Source organism: Balearica regulorum, chromosome 14 (assembly GCF_011004875.1).
Source record: "Balearica regulorum gibbericeps isolate bBalReg1 chromosome 14, bBalReg1.pri, whole genome shotgun sequence".
Taxonomy (NCBI): Eukaryota; Metazoa; Chordata; class Aves; order Gruiformes; family Gruidae; genus Balearica; species Balearica regulorum.
In genome coordinates this window covers 619,800-643,688 of record NC_046197.1, presented here as the reverse complement: position 1 = coordinate 643,688, position 23,889 = coordinate 619,800, and the positions used below count along the sequence as shown (strand labels likewise).

Below are 23,889 nucleotides of genomic sequence, written 5' to 3'. Positions count from 1 at the left end.
CTTGGCATTTTCAGTGGTACTTCTCCAGAGAAAGCCAGACCATCAGCATCTTGGATGCGCCAGAGACTGCTCTCCCAGCAGGTGACACAGCACTCAGGGCTGCGGTGGTGCTAGCTGTGCTCAGCGTCTTTCAGTAGGGCTGTGCCTTACTCACTGACCTGTGCCGTCGGCTCTGCCCGCCTGGGTCCCACGCACCAGAAAGGAGGGGGTGGGAGTGGTGACATTGAAAACATGAGTCAGAGCTGGGCAGTGTGGGGCAGGAGCCAGGGACCAGCGTTGTGCCCAGTGGGTGGGACAGCTCTGCTCACCTTAGGGTCAGGCTGGGACCTTCCCACACTTGTGCCATGAGTGTACAGCGGTGCTGGGAAGGCAGGAATTGCCTTCAAACAGCAGCTATTACTTCTGGCCTCTAGTGCATCCTCTGGGGTACCTGGGTTTGCAGCCTGGGAAAGCCAGCTCACATTACCTGAGTTTTCAGCCCAGAATAGCCAGCTCCCTGGCAGTCTAGCTGGCAAGAGGTTCCTGAAGGCACTAAACTAGGGAGCTGCTGTTTAGAGCCATGAACCTGGGGAAATGACATCAACATGAGCCGGCAGTGTGCGCTTGCAGCCCAGAAAGCCAACCGTGTCCTGGGCTGCATCAAAAACAGCAGGACCAGCAGGTCGAGGGAGGTGATCCTGCCCCTCTACTCCGCTCTGGTGAGACCCCCCCTGCAGTACTGCATCCAGCTCTGGGGGCCCTGGTACAGGAGAGACATGGAGCTGTTGGAGTGAGTCCAGAGGAGGGCCGCAAAGCTGATCAGAGGGATGGAGCACCTTTCCTGTGAGGACAGGCTGAGAGAGTTGGGATTGTTCAGCCTGGAGAAAAGGCGGCTCCGGGGACACCTAATTGCGGCCTTCCAGTACCTGAAGGGGCCTGCAGGAAAGATGGTGAGGGACTGTTCATCAGGGAGTGTAGTGACAGGACGAGGGGTAATGGCTTTAAGCTAAAAGAGGATAGATTTGGATTACATGTTAGGAAGACATTCCTCCCTGTGAGGGTGGTGAGGCCCTGGCGCAGGTTGCCCAGAGAGGCTGTGGCTGCCCCATCCCTGGCAGTGTTCAAGGCCAGGTTGGATGGGGCTTTGGGCAGTGTGGTCTAGTGGAGGGTGTCCCTGCCCATGGCAGGGGGGTGGGACTGGATGGGCTTTGAGGTCCCTTCCAACGCAAACCATTCTATGATTCTATGAAAACAAGCATTGCTCCTGTGCTGATCTAGCAGCCTTCATTTTTTGAGCAGGTGCCTTTTGTCTCTCATTAGATGCCCTTAGGTGGAAGAAACTTCTGAACCCAATTGTTAACCTGCCTGGGCCTTGGTTCAAGATGACTGACTTCTGCAAACAAGGAGTCCTGTGTTTCCAGGAGCTCTGCCCTGCAAAATGCTGAATAATTCCCAGGGCAATAGGGTGGGGGAGAGGGGCATGCAGGGAAAGTAAAACATGTCCCATGGGGGTGGGGGGCGCAGAGGAAGAAGGGTAATGAGGAAGGGAAGAAGCTATCACCTGGGAAGAATTACAAGCAGAGTAAGGTTTTTTCATTTACCACTCTGGGGCAATCTGACGTTAAAGGAGTCTGTAGTTTTAAATGATGACAAATGACCACATCAAAAATATAAAAATTTGGGGTCAAGTTTCAGTGAACTAGGGAAGGACTCTAGTGGTTTGATCCTCTGCTTTGAGGATTGTCCAACACGTACCTGGATCAGAGCAAGGGTAGTAAAGCTGCTGGGCACTGTCCCTTTCACCGAGCTCCTGCGAAGGGGTTGGGGTCCCTGCAGAGCGTGGGGCTCAGCCCAGCTCAGTGGCGGATGGGCTGTGCATCCCTCTGCCAGCCACCACTGCAATACTGCCACACTCCACGCTGCATCAGACAGCAACACGAGCAGCTCAGCGCTAGCAACCCAGCCGGGCTGTGGCACCCACCGACACCCCAGCCTGCAGCACCATCGAGGACTGCTCAGGGCACCCACTTGGGGCTGCAAAGGCCTGGAAGACCCCAATAACTGCCTGCTTGGAGCAGCCATCCCTTAATATGCTCTGTCACTGCAGCCCAGGACATTAAATTTGGTGCCTGCAACTGCACGGGAGGCTCAGCGAGGCAATGTCAAAGGATGTGGGGTAGGGCTGTTCATCTGTCTTGTTCTGTGCTTCTTTCTGTTCTCTCCTGGGGCCTCCTTGGTGCTGCCCACTTCAAAATACATGATTTTTAAAAAAAATTTAAACCACATGCTAGAAGCATTGGTGACCTAAAAAGCAAAGGAAGTGTTTATCTTGGGTGAGTTACTGTGAAAAACATGAAAAGGACTTGCATATAGGTGGAAAAATGCCTATCATGGTACTGAGGGGCAGCTACTCACCCTGTAACATGTCAGAGCATGTGTCAGACAGAGATGCCCTATTGCCCCAGTCCAGTCTCTGGGACATTTGTCCAGCTAACTTGCACTAGGGAAAGTCCTGGAAGCTGGGTCCTTCATCATCCATGGCCATCCTTCTCACCATCCCCTGCACTGGTTTTCAGACCCCCCTGAATTCCTTGCCCACATCAAAGGAGGAGAGACAAAAGAGGCCAAATGACTATTTCCCAACCCAGTGCGAACACCCCAGGCAGTGACCCAAGCAGCAGCTCGGCCACCATGCTGCCCAGCTCCCGGCACATTCATCCTGCCCTCAGTGTCCCCCTGCCCTCCCCTCTGCCAGGCTGCCCGCTCATCCACCACCCTGAGGCTTGCACACACCACTGCTCGCCCCTGACGAGCCAAGTGAGACCCGCCCCCCTGCAGCCCCGGGAGGGGGAACAGGCTGTTGATGGAAACGTCTAGCTTCAGTGTGATCTCCCTGACCTGGAAACCTCTGGAGACTTCTCTCCAGATTAAGCTCATCCTGCTGATGCTGAGCTTTCCTCCTGGTCTTGACCCCTTTCTCCCCACTTCAAAGGTTTCCCCTTGAGGTGTATGGGGGTGTCTCTCATGGTGCCTTCCTGCAGCCCTTTGTGTGATGTTCCCCATTGGCCTTCCCTCATCCAGATGTTCCCCAGCGGCTGCATCCCCTCCTGCCGATGTGCTGGGCTCAGCGGCTGGCACCGCAGCCTCCCGGGGGATCCTGTCTCTTAGCAACACTCCAGCCCAGAAGGTAGATGCTGAGCACACGTCTGGTCCATTGGTCCATGGGGGCTGCAAGCACAGGGCAGAGGGCAGCTGCTGCCTGGAGGGGAGGGGGCTGCATCTCCCTGCACACGCCACCTCCTCTCTCCTCTGTCCCTGGGAAATGGGCGAGGGGCGTGGGATGTTGAGCCCCAATGTGGGGCACTGTGGTCTGGTACCCCCGCCCCACGCCTCTGTCGGCACCAGGGACCTACAAAAATCCCACCGCCCTGCCAGTCTCCTGCCACCCTCCTCCAAGGTCCTCAGCCCACCTCAGCCCCCTGCCCCAGGGGGTACCAGTGGCTCCTTCCTAACACCCCCCACCCCTCGAGAAAACATCCGCAGAGCCAGGAACCGGTCCTTTCGGGGGTCCCCACGCAGCGTCCTACTCCCACCCCCAGGGGCACATGGTGGGACTAGCCCCACGCATTGCCCACACCCCCGTGGTTTGTCCCACTCCTCCAGCTCTCTGCATCCCCCTCCCGCCACCTCACCGCGGAGCCGGGCGTAGCGCAAGACCGTGCCGCAAGGGGGCGGCAAAGGGCGCGGCCGCGGCCGCCGCGGCCGCGCCCTTTGCCTCCCCCTTGCGGCCAGAGCCGGCGTTACGCCCGGCTCCGTGGGGCCGGTTCCGGGTCTCCCGTGGGATGCACCGAGCGGAGCGGCGCGGAACGGAGCGGCTTCCCCATGGCCGCACGCGTGTCCCGGGAGCCGGCGACCGGCGCGGTGGGGACGTGGAAACGGAGGCGGGCAGGGCGCGGCGGTGCAGAGTAAGTGCGTGCAGCTCTCTCCACCGGGGGAGTATCTCCGGGAGTGGGAGCGGGTACGGTCTCTTGGGGTGAGCGGTGGGATCGTGGGAGGCGGTTCAATCCCCAGCCCCCGTGCTGGAGGGATGAGTGCCCCTGAGGCTGTGTTGTCCCCCGTGCCGGAGGGATGGGGATGCTCCCAGGGCTGTGCCAGAGGGATGGGTGCCCCCGGGGCTGTGTTGTCCCCCCATGCTGTGCCTCAGGGCTGTGCCAACCCCTGTACCAGCAGTAGGGTGCAGGATGGGCTGCTTGGGGCGTTGCACGCACACCTCTCTGCAAACCGAGCAGTGCCCCGAGCTGGTGCGACCACCCCCAGAAGCACCATCCTCTGACAAGCGGTGTTGCATGAAGTGACACATGCTGAGCTAGAAGAAGGCTGTCCTTCCCTGCGAGCCTCCAGGAAGGAGTAATGGGGGATTAAGTTTGTGTTCAAGTGGTGTCATGCTATCTCAAAGGGCTGCAGTGCTTCTCAGGCTGTTCATAGAAGGACTTGGTGTACGGGTTTTGGACGATTTGAGGCCTGGCAGAGGGTTTGCTGCAAGGATTTTTCTGCTCTCAGGTTCCTGTCTAGCCGCTTCCTTGTCCACTGCCTCTCCAGCTTTCTTCTGTGTAACAGAGCAGGTTCAACCAGGTGGCAGAAACACCGTTTCAGCCACCATCCAGTGATGTGTAAGACATGAGCCAGAGAAGCAGCATCCCTGCCCGGCTCTAAGCAACATTCCTTTGCTCGGACATGGGTGAGAGGCACTGGGCTTGCTGTAATTCCCCAGAGTAGAGGGAAAGCTGAGAAGCAGAATGAAAAAGGTGTGACCTGGACAATCCCATTCACGCTGACTTGCAGGTCACCTTGGTCTGATGGACAAGAATTGCACTGTGAAGGTTTCAGGCCTTTCTTGGCAAGCAGAGTTAGTAACCTCTTGGCAAAGTTGCAGACATGTGGGACGGGAAGCTCTTGCTACGAGGAGCAGTCTTCTACTGCTATTAAATGTTTTCAGCCTCAAGTTTATTGTCAGTACCTCTGGGTTGTGCTTGTAGGAGGAAAGCAGACCTTGCCTGTTGATTAGAGTTGAGTGCGTCTGCTTTCACCTCTTGACATACTTTGGGAGAGAGAGAGGGTGTGTTCAAAGGTATCAGAATATTTGATAAATTAGGTTGCTTTTCTGAAATATCTTTTTTAAAAAATGAAAATAATGGAAAATGTTTATCAGAACTAAGTTCTTGTTTGTGGATTTGAGATGATTCCTTAGTTAGAAATGCCTTTGCATAGGATTAAAGACACTCTGGAGTAAAAAAATCACTGTCCCAAAATGAGTACTACTGGTTCTTTCTGCCTGGCAAAAAATGGCATCAGTATGGCAGGAAAAGGGGAGAAATGGTTTCTGGGTTAAGTGTGAGGGAGGCAGCGGTTCTGGGGTTGTTGCCTGGGTTGGCAGGGGTGGTGTGTGATGGGATGGCCTTGAACAGCCTGCTGGTGCACCTGCAGTCAGCTTCTGCAGCTCAGAGCTGGCTTCAGCCTGCACCCTGCTGTTGGCAAACTGAATTTCACTGTTGTGAGGTCAAAGGCACGGTCCCATCACCATTGCTGGCACCACGGATGAGACCACCACCTGGGCTGGAGATGATGGTCTCTTCCATCCCACCCTGGGCTTTCCCGGCCCAGCAGCGTTGCTCACCACCCTGGGCTGCTGTCCCGGGGAAGGAGCATAACTGCTCCAGCACAGGGCAGGCAGCCCACCTTCCGGCTTTGCTGCCCTGCCTGATCCAGAAAGGTAATGACTCCTTCTGCCCCAAATGCCTTGTCCTCTCTTGAAGACAAGTGCTAGCAAACAGACACTGTAATAGCTCTGGCAAAGACGAGAGAAACCTTTCTCCACCTCTCGGCATTGTCCTAGGCTGGTGTGCAAACTCTCCCAGCCCAGAGCAAGCGGCTGAGCAGCTCAGTTCCAGGCAAGGCAGTTGAAAGGCCATTGTGGGTGACTGATAATTCTGAGGTTAAAAGGAAGCTGACATGGGGATACTCACAAAACAGTCTTGATGGCTTTTCTCGGGGTGGGCTCAGCTGTCAGGCTAGACCAGAAATACTCACCTCAGTTTAAGGTCTGCTGAGGGGGCCACTGTGGTTCACACCTGCCCCAGACCGCTTTTTGCAAGTCTGAGTTTAAGCAAGCAAACCACACCCGGCAGCGAGGCCGTTCTCTGGAGGGGCTTAAAGCGTTCTGCAAAGGGACCTGGGACCTGGATGGTTTCCTACTGCCTCCTTTGAGAGCAGCAACAACAGGGAACAGGATTTTGAATGGTGTCCTGAGACCTGGTGCTCTGGGTTTCCGTTCCAGCACAGGGTCCCAAGCCAAGAAAACTGCCTGTCCTGCCAAGGCCGGGTAGGAAACTCGGCCCTGGAGCAGCCAGCCAGCAGCATGGCATTAACTCTTCTCTGCAAACAGCAGTGAGGCTCCTTTGATGAGCATGCTATCTGCGGCATTTACTTTCTCATTTCTTTTTGAAAGACCTGCCATGCCTGGCTTAGCTGCAGCGGGCTGGCTGGCTGGTGGGCTCCAGAGCTTTTGAAGATGCTAATACAAGCTCAGTGATGATCCTTAATTACTTCTTTATCATGTCCTCTCTGAACCGGGCTCTGCTAGTGGGCTGAAAACCTGGCCGAGGGAAAGTTGCTGAGACACGAGGAGTCGAGCCGAGGGGGTGGGGCTGGAGCCAGCCAAGTGGATGGCCTCGGCCGCAGGGACCCTCGAAGCAGTTTACAAGCCTTGAACTTGTTCTGGCGCTTCAGTGGCCAGGCACATCGGGAATCTTCTTATGGTTTCTCTCTTGGGCATTGTTTCTTGCAAAACCCTGTGTTTAGCAGCTCAGGTAGAAGGGATCAGCTGTTAGCTTTGGGCACGCGTATCCCACAGGCTCCTGGGGGCAGGATATTGCTTCTGGCAGTCAGGTAGACTGACTGTCAGCAGCAAGTCTAGCAGCCGTCTCAGGGAGAGCAGGAGCAGCTCTGCTTTGATTTGGGACCACTTGTCCCAGCTGTTTGCCTGAACATACTACACATCTGCACTTTAGCTGTCTCCCGTCACGTTAGATGTGTGCGTGGACAAGCTGCCTCCTCTGTATTTGCTCCTCCTGCTGTGGTGACCAGATGTCCTACTCTTTAGCGATGTTGTCCTACTTTCAAGTAGGTTAATCTATTTTTGCCCGGCCCAGAGTGTTGGACTGTCCTTTGTTGTGACTTTGCCTTTCTGCGCGTCCTGCGCCTGGCTTTCCCGTGGCAGAGGTAGAAGATCTGCAGGTGGTGGTCCCAAGCAGTACAAGCCGTTTTCCTTTGCTCTGTTTCCTGTTTTCTTTGCACTTAGGACCTTGCATAGCAATTGGCCTTGCAGACGAGCTGTGGGCTTGGGGGTCTGGTGCAGGGTTTTGAGCTTGCCTTCTTAAAGATGGTTAGATGCTGGAGGTCCTTGGAGGGAAGGGTCGGGTTTCCATCTTGCTTTAAGGGTCTGGATGTCCTTGCACTAGCTGGCAGTAATGTGAAGGTGGTTGTTCTTGTTTGCATGTCTTGTCTTCAAGCACCGGCACTCTCAGGGTCTGGAAGAGATGTCTGAGCAGAAGGAAAGAAGGGCTTTTAGGGCCATGAACGAGCTGGGGACGGGACTGGAGCCTTGTCCTGTAACTGAAAACAAAGTGCAGACTGAAGACAAGGTCTTGCAGGGAACCAACTTCCAACTCACAAGCCTTCACTGAAAATACCTTGTCTCTGGCTTGCCAGCCCCTACTAATACTGAGCTGACACTGGCTCTTCCTAACCACTAGTTCACTTACCCTTTGGCTTTAGTTTGCAAACAGTATCTCCTTGTTCAAGCTAGCTGTGACACGCTCAGGTCTGCACACTTGACGGGTCTCTGAGCTGCCCGAGGTAGACCCCAGGTGTCCTGGCATGGCTGCAAGGCTGTGGTTGTGGAAAAGGCGAAGGAGCTGGACTCTGCGTCAGGTGGGCTGTGCCGTAGTGGGGCTGGGAAGGAGCATGCGGGGTGGAAGCTGAAGGCCGATGAGCTTTGGACCATGGCTGCAATTTATTTATGGCCTGCTTAGCAATCTCAGGCAGGCAGTGTGGGTTAAGGCATCTCCTGTCCTGGATTGACAGTACAGATCCAATTAGCAATGAAAGCCTCTAATTATTTGTCCTGATTTGCTCCGGTGGTATCCAAGGCTCTGCTATCTCCTCCTTTTGTCCGTGTCCCAGCTGGAAATGCCCCAGTGTCCCTGCATCTAGAGCAGCAAGTGTGATGTGTGAGCAGAGTCAGCACAACCTAATCAAAGGAGACGGGCCCTGTGAGTTAATGAGGGGATGGACCTGCTTCGTTAACTTCGGGGAGTTCTCTAAGCCCTGTCCTGAGAGACAAAGGGCTGAGATTACACGTGGCTAAGAAAAGGCTCACTCGATGAGTTGCTGTAGTGGGAGAGCTGGATGGGGGGGCTGCAGACCACAGGGAGGGTGTGTGGGGGCTGTCAGAAAGGATTTGAAAGCAGAAGGTCCCTCATATCTGTGCTAGGCAGGCACGTCCCTCACTGAGTGCAACGTCTCTGCCCGCACCAGGTCACTTGTCCCCACGTTTCATTCCTCCCTTCAAGGTCGTACTGCCAGGAGAGTCCTCAGGGCTCAGATACAGCAAATGGTCCCCTCGCCCTGCCCCTTCCCTGCTGCCTTTGCGTCTGTCCGCTCTCCAGAAGGACACCTTATCTATGTGAATGGTGTGTTCTCCTGCGGCCCCGGTGCTTCAGCCCCCAACCCTTCTTGCTGCTCATCTTTGCCCGGTTCACCAGTGATCCAGTGCGGAGGGAGCAGTTGGCTCTGCCTCTGGCAGACTGCAGCATATCAAACCGATGGAGGGGACCGTCCTGGGGAAGTGACCCTAGCTCTCTGGCAGAGAAGCTGGGTCTCTACAGCTTGGCCAACCCAACAGCGTTGTTGCAGGTTGACAGCTGAGAAGGAAGTCACGGGCGCAAGGTGGGGTTACACAAGCAAAGTCCGAGGATGTCTTTTTTTCCAGACATACGTGCTAAGTTACAGCTGTGGATTCTCAACCACAAAACTATTTTAAGGTAAAAAAAGCTTTGCAGGGCATGTATCGCATCCTCCCGCTCATTCTGGGTGCTCATTGTGCAAAAGAGGAGTCTCAGCTGTCTGTGAGAGAAAATGTGTCATTTATGTTCTTAGTAACCTTAACTCTGACCTAAAATGACAGCAAATAGCTCTCAGATGACACAGGGCATCCAGCCTTGGTTTTAAAGCAAAATTTTACACAAATAATATTTGGCTCCTGTATGAGGGGTCAGCTGAGTGCTTCTACCATTGTTTCCAGGTCACAGGGTCCCCCAAAACATGGGTTTTACATCATTGTCTTGAGATGCTGCCTGAAGGAGAGCCAGGGCTTTGCTCACCACGTGCAGGTTTCCTCTTTGTGGATGTGCGAGGCCAGTCCTGCCGCAGACCCTGCTGGTGGCATGACTGCCCTCGAGCCCAAGAGGAAGGACACCGGGAAAATTGGCAAAGGTGCCCACCCTGGGGGAAGCCAGGAGCTGTTTGAAGCCATCCCTGGTGGGACCCGGGATGCTGCAGCTCTGAATGCGCCTCCCTGACCTCCAGCCAAGGGACGTTCAAACGGGTCCCGTCTGCCAAGGCCAGTGCCTGTCCAGCCAGGCTAGGAAGCAGCTGACACATCCTTCAAGCCTCTCGGTGTCCTTCCCCGCAGGCCAGGGGCGGGTGTGCCAAGTTCAAGCCAGAGAGCTTCCTCCATACAAATGGGGATGGGGACGAGGGGGCGGGCTGTTAACGTACAAAAACTGTTTCTTTCCTGCCTGCTTGGAAAGTGGAGCTATTGAATTTTAAGCAGCAAAGACAAAACTCTGCTGAAGAGGCCTCTTCTGTGCTTGCTTGGTGAAATCACTGATCGCAGTGGTGGGGAGGTCCAGGAAGATGCCAGGCTTGGCCTTATTAATGACTCTGTTGTTGTCCGCTCTAGTTTGTTGGTCTTCACTCTGGGAGACGGTTTGCTGAAGCGGCAACTATTTTCCCCAGAGAAGCTTCCTTGCGAGCTGTCCCTGTGGTGGGGGCTGTTCCTCTGCGTGGCCAGGCTCCACAATGCCGGCTCTGGGACCAGCCAGTGGAGTGGCGCTGGCCTGACGGGCTGACCTGCAGTGCTCTGGGGACCTCCTTATGGCCACAAAAGCCTGAACTTGTGGGTGGAGGGGGCACAGGCAAGAGGAGACAGAGGCTTTTTATTCCCCTCTGGCTTTTAAGGGTGCCCACAGCTCGGTACCCCCGCCAAGGTCTCTGCTCTCCTCTGCAGCACTGATCTGGCTGGGCTGGGGACACGGTGGCAGCCTCACTCGTGCTCAGCACCCTGAGCATCCAGCACAGCAGCCGTGCACTTTCTCTGCCCTGCACACCTCCTGTTTCCCACCCCAAGCTCAGAGCATTGGACCCTCTTGCCTGCGTTTTTCTCCTTGAACCACTTAGTTTTAAAATAGAGCAATTATCTTCCTTCAGAAAGGAGCTTCTTTGCAATTTAGGGCAGTTTGGCAGTGCAGCAGCCTGTGCAGCTCTCTTTGGGAGCACGGTGGTGTTCCCACGTGGGTGCCCAGCATGGCTGTGCTCAGCAGCAAGGGGGGTCATATCTGTGGCTTAGGGTGATGGTTGGGTCGGTGGCTTGGGGCCTGAGAAGGGTCATTACTGGGGCTGAGCGGTGTGAGTCCTTGGTCCCAGTCTTTTCTTCATAACTGCACACGTCCGAGGGGTGCAGGACTGGCTCCTTGGCAGCAAGGCCAAGACATGAATGATCCCAAGGCTACGTTCTTCCAGGGTTCACAGCTCTCCCTCCATGGACAAGCCCTGAGGGATCTCCGGATGGGGAACCTTACCTTGTCCCTGGGTCTATGTGATAAAAAAATACAGGTATTCAGACTTTCACCGACGTGTATATCAACAAGTGATGGATCTGTGAGGCTGATGGGAGCTTTGAGAGGTGTCCTGGTCTACACTCATACCTGAAGATTGTACCGGTTCTTACGTAGGTCGTTGCCAACAGGGGCTTCTGCAACCTGCTCTTAAAATCCCTGACCATGGCCCCTATCTTTTTTACAAGATGGAGAGCTGACTGTGATTTGGGGTACATAATTGCTTCTGGGATTAAATGCTCAAAATCTAAGAGGTCCTTTGCAGAAGCTTGTTATAGTGATGAGTTCAGTGATGGAGCGGATTCTGCCAGCATCAGCTGCTGCACTGGCAGTGGTGGGAAGGGTTTACATCCCTGCCTTACGCAGACCATGTAATCTCCTCTGTCTTGGGATCCTTTTGCTGTTTCACAAGTCTACACCCAGCTGTTGTTTAATTAAAAAATAAGCAGGCAGGTATTCACAAAGAAAATTAAGCTGTTTTATTCTTTATGTGTCCTTGATGCTCTCCTGACATCTTGTAAGGGGACAACAGCCCTAAGTCTTGAATTTGAATTTTTGTCTTGCAAAGCCAGTCATTTTAATTGGGAACAAAGCCATGGAATAGCAAATGTCCCATGCCAAGCTGACTGGCCATGGTGTTAGAAAGGAACGATGCCATCTTTCCCGTTTGCACTGCCTGATGGGCTGTGAGGTTCAGGTGATGTGGCTGTAGTTCACATTCAGTTTCATCTTTTGAGTGACTGCATATGGTTTTGTGTATCTATCTGTGCTAAGCCAGCCTTTGCACTAACCATAGCCCATGTTGTGCTGTGAAATATGGTCAGGATGGTCAGGAGAACCAAAGAAAGATCTGTGTAATGCATCCAAAGTCACATGGAAAGACAAGCTACTGATGATTTCTAGTGTAGTAGAGAAGAAGAGCAAGCCGACCAGAAGCTGTAAGGCATGCCGCTATAACAGAGGGTATTTGACCATAGACACAAGACCAGACTACTAGTCTTTCAGCTGAGCTTTGTGTCCTTTCAGTGAAGTTGGAGCTACAACTTGCATCCTAGAAGTTGGGGACCTACAGAGGAATTCCAGATGAGCTCTGAGGTACCGTCCATCTGGGCTTGACAAACCTTGAGATGCCAAAGCACGGGAGGAGACTGCAGGGATGTCCGTATTCTCTGAGTCAGCAGAGGTTCTCCATCCAGTGGCTTTGGATGAGGCATGAAGAAAAATAAAAAGGCAAATTTAAAAAGTTTGAAGTAGTTAATCTCCACCATTAAAGTACTGCAAAGCACTGAGATCATCAAGCCCACCCCAAGTGACTGCCTTAAGCCAAGCTTAGGACCCCTTCTGGATGGGGATCCAAGGCTTCCTGATATACAAGGGCCAAGCTTCTGTGGACACCCTCTCAGTGGATTGTCTGGGGCAGGGTTTAAGGCATGGCCCAGCTGAGGAGGAGTTTCCCCCGGGGACAGACAAACCAGGACAGAACATTGCTTTGGACTTTCCCCGCAGGAGTGCCAAGCTTTCACACCCCGATCAGAGACCCCCTCAGACGCTCTCTGGGTTCGCTTTGTACACTGAATTACTCCATCGCTACAGAGCAAATGCAGTGGTACAGATCCAGCCAGGGCTTTGCTAATGCCTGGAGGCAGATTAGTACCAGTATTTTACTCGGTGCCTGCCTTCTATAGCATCTTTGACCAGGGCAGAGAAGTATTCATGGATTAAGCTCCACTGAACTCCTCCTACACTGGGTAAACTCAATGATACTGTGTATTTTTCATACTGGAAGTTGAGATTTGCAAAGGTGAAGTTATTATTTGGTGAAGGAAGTCAGAGCTGTGGGGAGGGAGAGGAGCAGCCAGGAGAGCTGTAAAGCTGCCATTTTCAGTTGCTATATTGCACCCTGAGAACATATCATTGCTGGAGCTACCACTCCAGCTGCTCATCTAGTAGGAGCTGCTGGAGATTTGCAAGTAAACAAGGGACAATGTGGATTGAACCTGACACCCCATCAGATTCTCCTTCTCTTGATCCCTCATTACCAATAGGCACCTCTTCCATTTTGCATATAACATGACCTATTGTATAAATATTTAGTCACCCTGTTGGGAACATTAATTATAAATGGAGACGAAGCTTTTGAAAGCTGCCTGTAGGTCTGGGCACCCAATTTCCATTAATTTTAATGAGAACCAGACATCCAAATCCCATTTGGTGGCTTTGAGCATCTCAGGCAGGAAGCTTCATCTGACACTCCCCCCCTTCTCCCCGCTCTGCAATTTATGAGGGAGATTTGCAAATACCTTACAAATCCTGCAGATTCCTGAGTCACCCTTGTGCCACGCCGTTGTTCTCTGCTGAGGATGGTTGGCTGATAGCTTCAGAAGTATTTATAATAAGTTCATTTAATCCACCCTGTTCTTTTCCTCTGCACCCCCTCCACACACCCCCCCCCCCAGCACTTTGAAACAGCGATGCCTGAATGAAGCCCCAGCCTGTGTGGTTTTTGACAGAGAAGCTTTGATGCTTGAAAATGACAGCTGTGCCGAGCAGGTCTGAAATGAATGATTGAATTATCTGACTGATTAAAAATGTGCTGTGGCTTGGAAGATCTGACAGCAAGTATTCACTTAGGCAACGGACATGAAAGAGAGCACGCGTGCACGTAGGATGTGTGTTAGTGTGTGTCTGTGTGTGCATTGAAAAAAACAGCCAGTGAAATGCGACAAACACCCAAAGCCTCTTGGAGCAGCAGCTTCTTAAGCTTAGCATCCTTTCAAAACCTCCAAATCTTCTGCACGATACTCGGCAAAAGCTAAAACTCAGTGTGGTTGTGGAGATAATGATTATTTAGGCAGACGTCAGCAGTGGTTTAGGAAATGGAAATTGAGTTAAAAGGTAGTGCAGGCTGGGGAACTACTTAACTGCGTCTCAGTCCCATTGCATCCTGTGGCTGAGGAATGATAAACTCTCCCGTTTAAAACACGGTTCCCATCCCCTGTGCTACAGACACGTGCTCATGTATGGAGCGGCCCCAGGGGTGCCAACTCTGTGGAACGTGCCCTCTGATCGAGATCTTTGAAAAACATGAGTCCTGGTGAGATTGTCTATAAATCGCTGGAAGGATGGAAAAAGGAAGCTTGATTATGGCTGTGCCCTTGATGCAGTCAGTGATGGCGACAGCAGATACGGGACAGTGACAGCCTTTCCAGACTATGCTGGTTTTGGCTGGGATAGGGTTAATTTTCTTCATAGTAGCTAGTACAGGGCTGTGCTTTGAATTTGTACTGCAAACAGTGCTGATAACATGGGGATGTTTTCGTTCCTGCTGAGCAGTGCTTACACAGAGCCAAGGGCTGTTCTGCTCCAGCCCACCCCACCAGTGAGCAGGCTGGGGGTGCACAAGGGGTTGGAGGGGACACAGCCAGGTTGGCTGACCCCAATGACCAAAGGGATATTCCATACCTTATGACATCATGCTCAACATACAAAGCTGGGGAAAGAAGAAGGAAGGGGGGACATTTGGAGCGATGGCGTTTGTCTTCCCAAGTCATTGTTACGCGTGATGGAGCCCTGCTGTCCTGGGGATGGCTGAACACCTGCATGCCATGGGAAGTGGGGAATGGATTCCTTGGATTGCTTTGCTTGTGTGCACGGCTTTTGCTTTACTTATTAAACTGTCTTTATCTCAACCCACGAGTTTTCTCACTTTTACCCTTCTGTTTCTCTCCCCCATCCCACCCGAGGGAGTGAGCGAGCGGCTGCATGGGGCTGAGCTGCCAGCTGGGGTTGAGCCACGACACAGACCTATCTCAGCTTCCTTCCCAGTCCCCATACAGTGATTGTCCCTTCCCAATGCCTCACAGAAATTCAGCTCTGCTAGAATGTAAGCAAAATATCTGGAAGTGAAATGAATGAAGTTTCTTTGAAAATGAAACCTATTTTGTCAGCTCAGCCATTTCACAGCTTCCTGCAGGAGTTTCACACAGGGAAAAAATCAGGTCATAAAGGTTACAGTTGTAGTTCTTAGTCACAAATGGTCTTGTTCTGATAGTTTACTGAAATTGATTTTTTCCTAAATTGTTTAACTACTCTTCATCTCCCTACGTGCAGAAGATCACTGTGTTCCCCTGACTCCTAGCTCAAAAGAGATGAAACATTGGGCTGTATCTAATTGCTTTATCAGAAAGAGTTTTGGTTTAGTCTCTCAGTTCAGCCACTGAAAAATTTGTTCCTTGGTCCTTCCAGTGCCATTAGCTGCGGTGATGTTAGGTGTCTGTAATGGCTTCAGCCATGCAGTTTTGTGCTGCCTGTCCCAGTTCCAGTGGTCATTTCAGCAAGATTAAATGCTACAGCTACAATAGTCCTAAGGGCACACATAGCTCATGGTAATTCAGTGGCATCTGTGGCATCTCCCCATCAGCATCCCAAAGTGTCCTTCTTGACATCCACTTTAGCAACCCAGGAACACTCAGATGCTGAGATCTTCCTTGCAGAAGTTCATGTAGCTGCAAGCTTCGTCAGTGCTAATTGTCCCACTACAACCTAACACCTTCCCAGATGTAGGAGCCCCATGTCCTCTGAGCTTCTGTTCCCCATATCTTCCAGCCAGACCCTATCTGTTGAGCTTAAATGAAGCATCAGATCATTTAAATGTCCCTTTCCATCATCTGAAAACTTAGATTTATAGACAATGTAATGTAAATCATAGAATCATAGAATTGTAGAATGGTTTGGGTTGGAAGGGACCTCACAGATCATCTAGTTCCAATCCCCCGCCATGGGCAGGGACACCCTCCACTAGACCCCATTGCCCAAAGCCCCATCCAACCTGGCCTTGAACACTTCCAGGGATGGGGCAGCCACAGCCTCTCTGGGCAACCTGTGCCAGGGCCTCACCACTCTAACTGTAAAGAATTTCTTTCTAACATCTAATCTAAATCAACCCTCCTCCTTCAGCTTAAACCCATTCCCCCTTGTCCTGTCACTACACTCCCTCATAAACAGTCCCTCACCATCTTTCCTGCAGGCCCCTTCAGGTACTGGAAGGCCGCAATTAGGTGTCCCCGGAGCCGCCTTTTCTCCAGGCTGAACAACCCCAACTCTCTCAGCCTGTCCTCATAGGAGAGGTGCTCCAGCCCTCTGATCAGCTTCATGGCCCTCCTCTGGACTCACTCCAACAGCTCCATGTCTCTCCTGTACTGGGGCCCCCAGAGCTGGACGCAGTACTGCAGGGGGGTCTCACCAGAGTGGAGTAGAGGGGCAGGATCACCTCCCCCGACCTGCTGGTCATGGTGCTGGTGATGCAGCCCAGGACACAGTTGGCTTTCTGGGCTGCAAGCGCACACTGCCGGCTCATGTTGAGCTTCTCACCAACCAACATCCCCAAGTCCTTCTCCTCAGGGCTGTTTTCAATCCATTCCTCACCCAGCCTATAGTCGTGCTTGGGATTGCGCTGACCCACGTGCAGGACCTTGCACTTGGCCTTGTTGAACTTCATGCCGTTCGCACGGGCCCACCTCTTCAGCCTGTCAAGGTCCCTCTGGATGGCGTCCCTTCCCTCCAACATGTTGACCACACCACACAGCTTGGTGTCGTCGGCAAACTTGCTGAGGGTGCACTCAATCCCGCTGTACATTTTATCAGGTTTATCATTCCAAAATATGTTTTAATCCCCTTTCCCCTATCCCAAGTCTTTGAAAATCAGAGCCAGAGCACCTGGCTGTGGCCCCTAGGCTGGATCCAGACTGACAATCTCCATGTGCCTTGAAGGTGAGGATAGATAACTGGGCCAACATCCATGGTTAGAGAATCAATGCTCCCCAGGTACATGGACGGTGTAGCTTACTTTGGCCAGACTTTTCTGCCATCCCTGGTCACTGTACCTGATCCTACAGGCTGAGCAATCCCTGACCTGGAAGAGCAAGGGCCAGGGCTCTCTTCCAAACACTGAGGCATGTTCTCTTTCCCTATCTTGGGTTGTCTCAGGTAACAGCAAATTCTCCTTCCTTTGTTCTCTGCCCCTTCACATCAGTGAACCTGTCCACAGGCAGCAAAATTACTCCTCATGCCCTCCACCCAGGGCTCCAAGCCGCAAAGAAATACAAGCTCTGAGCAAAACCCTCTTCAATATCCGCCACCATTCTGTGTCCAGGGCTGTCAGCCCAGCACATGAGACATCCCAAAGGGAGTGCAGGCCCAGGCAGGCTGAGGTGGAATCACTGCAGTTTGGCAAGAGAAAAACCTACCAGAGATGTCAGGACCCTACAGAACCTAACTGATGTGAGGAAGCATAGATTATGTCTCTCTGCATCTGCTGCTCCCCAGCCTCCTCCCTGCATCGTGGTCATGGGCGCCCATCAGTCAGCGCTGAGTCCCAGGCAGTTTGCAGCAAGTCCTGACCATGCAGTCGGAGCGTGCCTGTCTCGGGGTAGACCGCCTGCCCAGGGACACTGTTTCATCCACGAGGCAGGATGCAGAGTCTGCCATGACAGGCTGCGAGGACGCAATGGAGACAAATTCAGGGTGCCAGGGCTGGCAGGAGCCACTGTCAGAGGTGGACCTAGCAAATGCCTTTGGTTAAAGAAGGAAGGTGACTCCTCTGAACCATGGATTTGGCCATCACAGCAAATGATAAGCTCTGTATAATTGTGTGAACAAAGTTGTCAGTAGCACCTTTATATGCATCTGAGCTTGAAATGCGGAGAAGTGAGTAGAAAAGAGGTTGTGCACTCATCCCATACATCAATGCCACATGCCTGGGAAATAATTGGACATCAGAAATTCTCATATCAAAAAATAAATAGAACATCCTAGGCAGTACTGAGACACACTGGCACAGGCCTGAATCACAGGACACTCTGGTCACCCAGGGCTGGCAGGACAGTGAGCTGGAGATGAGACCTTCATAGGAATCCAAGAGCCAAGCGGTGTCGGGTACATGGAAAAAGCCACGCTCTGCCCGGCACATTCCCCGCCCGGCTGGTGGAGACCACGCTGGAGATGTCAGTGATCTGGGGAGGTGCCACTGTGCAGGGCTCGCTGGAGATGCGGCAGAGCTTTGCCTCCCTGGTACAGCGCTCGGGCGAAGCAGCGCCCCAGGGATACCCCAGCCAGCAGCAGTGGGACTGTGGGCTTTCCCCTGGGCAAGCAGAGTGGATTTGCTAACAGACCATCAGCCTTTCCTGGGACGCTGCCCACATGCTTGTCCTCACATACAGCCAAGGGCTGCTCTTCCATGCAGGTTCCGGCTGATCTGCCCCAGCACAGATGTATCCCTGCAGACTACCAGATCGAACTAGGGGGCTGGACAAATAGCTTCCCTAAACAGCTTCATAACGAAGTGAAAGAAAATCCATGTTCGCAGAACAGCTTTTCAGCCTCAGGGATGGATGCTGGAGGACTCGTGCTGCTGCCAATAACACAGCCTCAGAGTTTCTAAAAATGACGGATGATAAAATGACGGAAAAAAATTTTCTGATACCAAAAGTATTGCAGTGGATTTGGTGTAATTCCGTATCAGACCTAAATCCGACAGATAAAGGTGAATTGATTACTGAACTCGGAATTAATGGTTGCTTAAACGACCTAATTGCATTTGTTACGAGCAGAATGTAATCCTAAATTGATAATACATATGCAAGGCACTTTAAAGTGGTCAATTTTCCTAAGCTGAGAACAATTACAAGCAAAACATGATTGGAGGAAAAACTGAGACAAAATAATGTGTGTTATAAATGAGGGTTGTTTAAGAAAACTTCGATAGATGCTGTCTCGTCCACAGCATGCACACAATTTTGCAGTCATCAGAGATATTCTTAGCTAAGAATCTATCATTGTTAAGGAAGAAAAAAGCAGAAATAATAGTGGTAATAAAAAAAGAAAAAGAAAAAGAAAAAGAAAAAGAAAAAGAAAAAGAAAAAGAAAAAGAAAAAGAAAAAGAAAAAGAAAAAGAAAAAGAAAAAGAAGGGATTCAGTAACAAAAGCTATAAATTAGCTGTTATGTAATGCAGGGACCTGGAAGGCTAATTTGAAAGAGCAGTCAATGAAAATTGTGTTTACTAGCATTAAGGACTGTAAGAAAGTGTGCATGTATGTGTATTTATGTGCATATATGCCAGGAAGAAAATAAATGCTGTGTGTTGTTTTTAGATGAAGGTGGTAAAAGAGTGTGCTCTGATACTGCAAAAAGGAAGTGTCCAGCCAAAGATTCATAGCTCTGGAGAAAAGCAGGCTGATGGGTTCATATCTTACAGAGATGATAGAAAGCTTCTTGCTCCAGTAGTAAGCAGGCAGCATATTAAATGGCAACTGGTAAACTGAAGTGTTTGTGTGTATCTAGGACTAGAAAAGCTACATTGAACAGTTTCATAAGACATGGCTGAGAAATTGTTTTAGGGTGTTGATACTTCATGTGTATTGGTACATGGGGCATTGGGGAAAGGTGTATTTGCACCTCAAGTTACTCAGACAAAATAGGATGACTATTTTAGTCATTTTTAATTTAGGTAAGATGATGAATGGCCAAGAGGGGAAGATTCATTGCACTGGAATATAATAAAACATAGAAGAGATGCTGCAGGCCCCTTGTAGCCAGAAGAACAGCAGACTCCCTGCTGTACCTCCCAGAGTTTGCTTAGATCAATTGCTGAGGATACAGTTTTCATACACTAAAAGTTAGTGAAATTAGGATAAGTCAGATGCTGAGAGTGGTTGGCTCTGCTTGGGGAGCTGATTTTATGTCAACGATGGGCTCTCAGGAAGACAAATGCAAATTCATACACCCAGGAACCCCCTGAGCAGTGGGAAGATGGTGTTTTGGAGGACAGTGACTCATCTGAAAGTTGACATGCAGGAAGATAGAGAGCGAACAGAGTGATCATCCGGCAGCATCAGTCTTGCCTTCTGCCAAAACCTGAAATGCCAGGCATGATGTGTCCCGTATTCCAGGCTGGGATTTCCCAGGCAGAAATCCCTACGCTGAGCAGGGGAATCAAACACCTCGAGAGCACATCAAGATTTATTTTTCATGCATGAGAGAGGTGACTAATTCTCGCACAGGACATTCATGCTGTGGACAGTGTCATCTCGGGACTTCCTGAGGGCACTGGAGATCACGGTGGCTGTGCTGGGCACTCAAGTCTGAGTCCTGGCCCACCACCCAGAAGGTTATCAAGGAGCTGAAAGAAAAATCTATGGTGTAGAAAACCAGACTCCTATGGAGCCACTAAACAAGTTCCACTTGAACGTGTATCCAGGAAGAGGGTGTAAGGGGAGCTGGTCACAGCCTATAGGGAAAAAAAAATTCCTAGAGGAAAATGCTTGTAATATCTGGGCTTTGTCATCTAAGAAGAGCCAATGGTTGCAGGGTGACACCAGACATGGTGTCTAGATGCAAGTCCTGGGATTGGGATTGGAGTAATTTCCCCTGTGAGTTAACTGCTGGACAGGTTGTCTCAGGGTGAGATGCTTGGTGTAGTTCAGTGCTTGGCTGTCTTCCTCGGTATGCCTGCAACTCTGCAGCCTGCTTTTATGCAGAAATGCTGGGTGTGGACTGTCTGACCGCATCTGTGTCCCCGCCCATGGCAGGGGGTTGGAACTAGATGATCTTTAAGGTCCCTTCCAACCCAAACCATTCTGTGATTCTATGATCTCCAAGGACACTTTGTTCCCCTCCTCATCCTCCTGCAGGAGCAGCTGTGAGCATGGGCCACGGCCTCTGGATCTGGCGGTACCTGCCATAAGCAATATCACCTACGAGTGGGGAGGCTTTCTCCTGGGGTAAAGGTGCTTTTTCCTGTACATGAGTAGCAGCTTCTTTACTGGTGGACACATTTCATCCAGACCTCTCAGGCTGAAGAGTTTTCAGCTGGCTGTTAAAGCAGAGGCTCCTGGCAGTTCCCCTGTTATAACATCTCCCTCCCACCATCTCTGGAGAGGGACTGTTTATCAGGGAGTGCAGTGACAGGACAAGGGGGAATGGGTTTCAGCTGAAGGAGGGTCGATTTATAGATGTTAGAAAGAAATTCTTTACAGTTAGAGTGGTGAGGCCCTGGCACAGGTTGCCCAGAGAGGTTGTGGAGGCCCCTGGCTCCCTGGCAGTGTTCAAGGCCAGGTTGGATGGGGCTTTGGGCAACGGGGTCTAGTGGAGGGTGTCCCTGCCCATGGCAGGGGGTTGGAACTAGATGATCTGTGAGGTCCCTTCCAACTCAAACCATTCAATGATTCTGTGATTTCCTGACCCATCATGGCACCATGGTCCCCCAGTGGCTGTGTGACCCTGCCCTGGGACAAGCCAGTGTGGAGCAGGAACTGATGTGTCTGGAGAAGGGGAGCCAGCTGTGGGTCTTGTTCAGTGTCCAAGGCTTCAGCCCCAATCCTGCAAAGTGTGGCACTCTGTGGGGTCTCTCCAGGTGCACACACTCATGTGCACACAAACACAAAAACGTATGCTTTCCATCTTCCCAGACTTACAAACCTGTTAGCAGCCCTTCTGCCTCAGAGCTCTAAAGGAGCTCTTTGCATGCACCCTTTTTGTCATGATTATTTTTAAAACATCATTTCTGCCTGTTATCCATCCACCCATGGTAAGACTAACAAATCTCAGCTCTCCCAGCCCCCCGAAATAGCCATGAGGAGCTGTCTCCCCACCAGCTCTGGTGCCGCTGATGTGAACCACCACAACTCAGCAGTCTGCTCAAATGGCCCCAGGGTGGACTTTTCAGGACAGCCATTATCTGGAGCAAAGAGCTGATTTTAAGTGTCAAGAGAAATGCAGACAAAGGCTCACAAGGACTGACCCTTCCTCTTCAGAGGGCTGCTATTCCCCTCCACATGCCCCTACCTACACTAACTGCAAAGAGCATGCAGCAAGGTCCTTATAGAGCTTTCTCCTAATTCTGGCTTCCGTCACAGTGACTTGTACTGAAAGTTAGTGAGTCCCAGCTGGGAAATCCATGAGATTCCCTGAGAAAAACAGCTGTGGGAGGACATGGAAGCAAAATCATTCCTGGGTGCATGCGAACACTTCAGACGTTTTCATAGAAAAAAAAATAAGGAGAAGGTTGAGCAGCACCCAGGAGTGTCCTTGTGTGCCACCCTAAGTACCATGAGTAGGGCATGGATGGAAAACTACTTGTAACAGGGATGCAGCATGTCAAAGTTAGGCACTAAGCTGCAGTTAAGACACTTTTCGAATTGCCAGGTGAAGTCAATAGACTCTGTAGGGTTGTAGGGTAGGTAGTCCTGGCTTCCCCACTCAGAGTGAAGGGGGAGTGGAGCTGGGGCTGCAGAGCAGCCAGCCTTGGGGCAGCCTTGGGGCTTGGGTTTATCAGTGGATCCCAGGGGGGTAAGTGCTTGTGAACAATCTCAGGACCACAAGCCCCCATCTTTTTTCAGACATCTGCCTCTCCCATCAGCATAGCTGGAGTGTTTCCATGGTCCGCAGACTGTAGCTGGTTAACTTTCGTGCCTATCGTGTGGTCTGTGCTGTTTAGTCCTAGCACATGCAGTTCCCTGCTGCCTGGAAGGCTCCCAGATGTGTGCTTTCATTTGTCTGGGGCTTGAGGGGTGGCCCCCCTGGTGCTGGCATGGAAGGAAGGTGGCCTCTCGCTAGGTTGCTCCTGCTTCCGCAGAGAACTCATGTCACCGGTGGCAAATGGCATCTGTGCGTTCACATGCACATCTAGGCAGTTAAACAGCGTGTCCAAAATTGCTATGGTTTAGGAGTTTTCTTAATTCCAAAAAATGTTATGACATGTGCAAGGCATCTAACACAGATCTACCGGCAATCCAGGAAAAACATTAGTACTCTGTTACTGTTAGGAGTGTCTCATAAATGAAAAGGACAACCACACTGCCCAGCTCAAAGGATGAGAGGAGGTTTCTCCCTGAATCCAGCTGTTGATCCACTTATTCCCAGAAGCAGAGTGATTGATAACCCAGTTATTTGGAGCCCTGCTAGTGGATGTATTATTAGAAACTAGAACCTCATTTTCTCATGCTGCAAAATGTCACTTCCAGGATTGACTGTGCAGAAATTGGATTTTGTTACAGACCTGAATGGTACCACAGACTGATGAATATTGATTGTGCTTTCTTTTTTTTTTTTTTTAATTTTTTTTTTTTTTAAAGCACCCTAACCTGATAATTGGTTGATTACAAATTTGTTAGAATTGATCAGGGAGAGGAGCAGGACAGACTTTTGTAATGGCGTATGGCAAATCGTGTCTCTCGGACAAAGGAACCCTGAGGGAGGTTAACAGTCCCACACCTGGATTTGTCCCGCTGCCTACTGCCCTTGTCCATGGCCACGAGATCCATTTCATGTGTCTCTCCAGCACAGTAACCTTCATTCACACTTGTGTTTGTTGGATAACTCCTGAGCATAGCGGCAGGGTGGCTCATTACATGGTTCATTACCGATACTATCCCTGGCAAACAACCCCGTGTGCTGTGCTGTGGGGTGTCCCTTCTGGAAGAATATATGGCTGTGTTCTGCTGGGCTGCTCCAGGACATTATTTCATCTAATGGCTGTGCTTCGGTGTTTGGATGTATGGCTATACATTGTAATGATATTTTTAATTTGGGATGTTGGGGATTTGTCTGTCTGCTCATTCAGCAGTGTGCATCCTCTGGAACAAGCTTTCCAAGAGTCACGGAGGCCTAGGGAGAGGTTTTCTCCAGAGAATCCAGAAGCCATCAGATATCTTGGAACACACGTCTGGGGCAGACACCAAACTCTACTTGCTCAGCCTGATGGTCCAGCCTGGGGCTGCTCCCTCTGCATGCTGCTACGGGGCCCTGGGTCCCCTGCAAGCTGTTGGAAGGGAGGACAATGCATGCACGTGGTGCTGTGGGCACCGTGAGGCACAGGGCTGAGGGCAGGCAGGCGTCACAGATCCCTGTGGAGCAGTCAGGCAGATGGGTGAACATCCTGGATTGCGTGGGTCATCAAGA

At 51.3% G+C, this 23,889-nt stretch overlaps 1 protein-coding gene across 4 annotated transcripts in view; it reads left to right on the top strand.

Moving 5' to 3' along the window:
• The first annotated feature begins 3,809 nt into the window (after positions 1-3,809).
• PSD2 (pleckstrin and Sec7 domain containing 2) overlaps positions 3,810-23,889 on the top strand; it is a 91,321-nt gene continuing 71,241 nt past the window's right edge. For 2 of the 4 annotated variants that reach the window (XM_075766544.1, XM_075766545.1), the window contains exon 1: positions 3,810-3,944. The gene's annotated coding sequence lies outside the window, so the exon portion shown is untranslated. The remainder of the gene's footprint in view (positions 3,945-23,889) is intronic. The other 2 variants (XM_075766542.1, XM_075766539.1) reach the window with 1 other exon arrangement.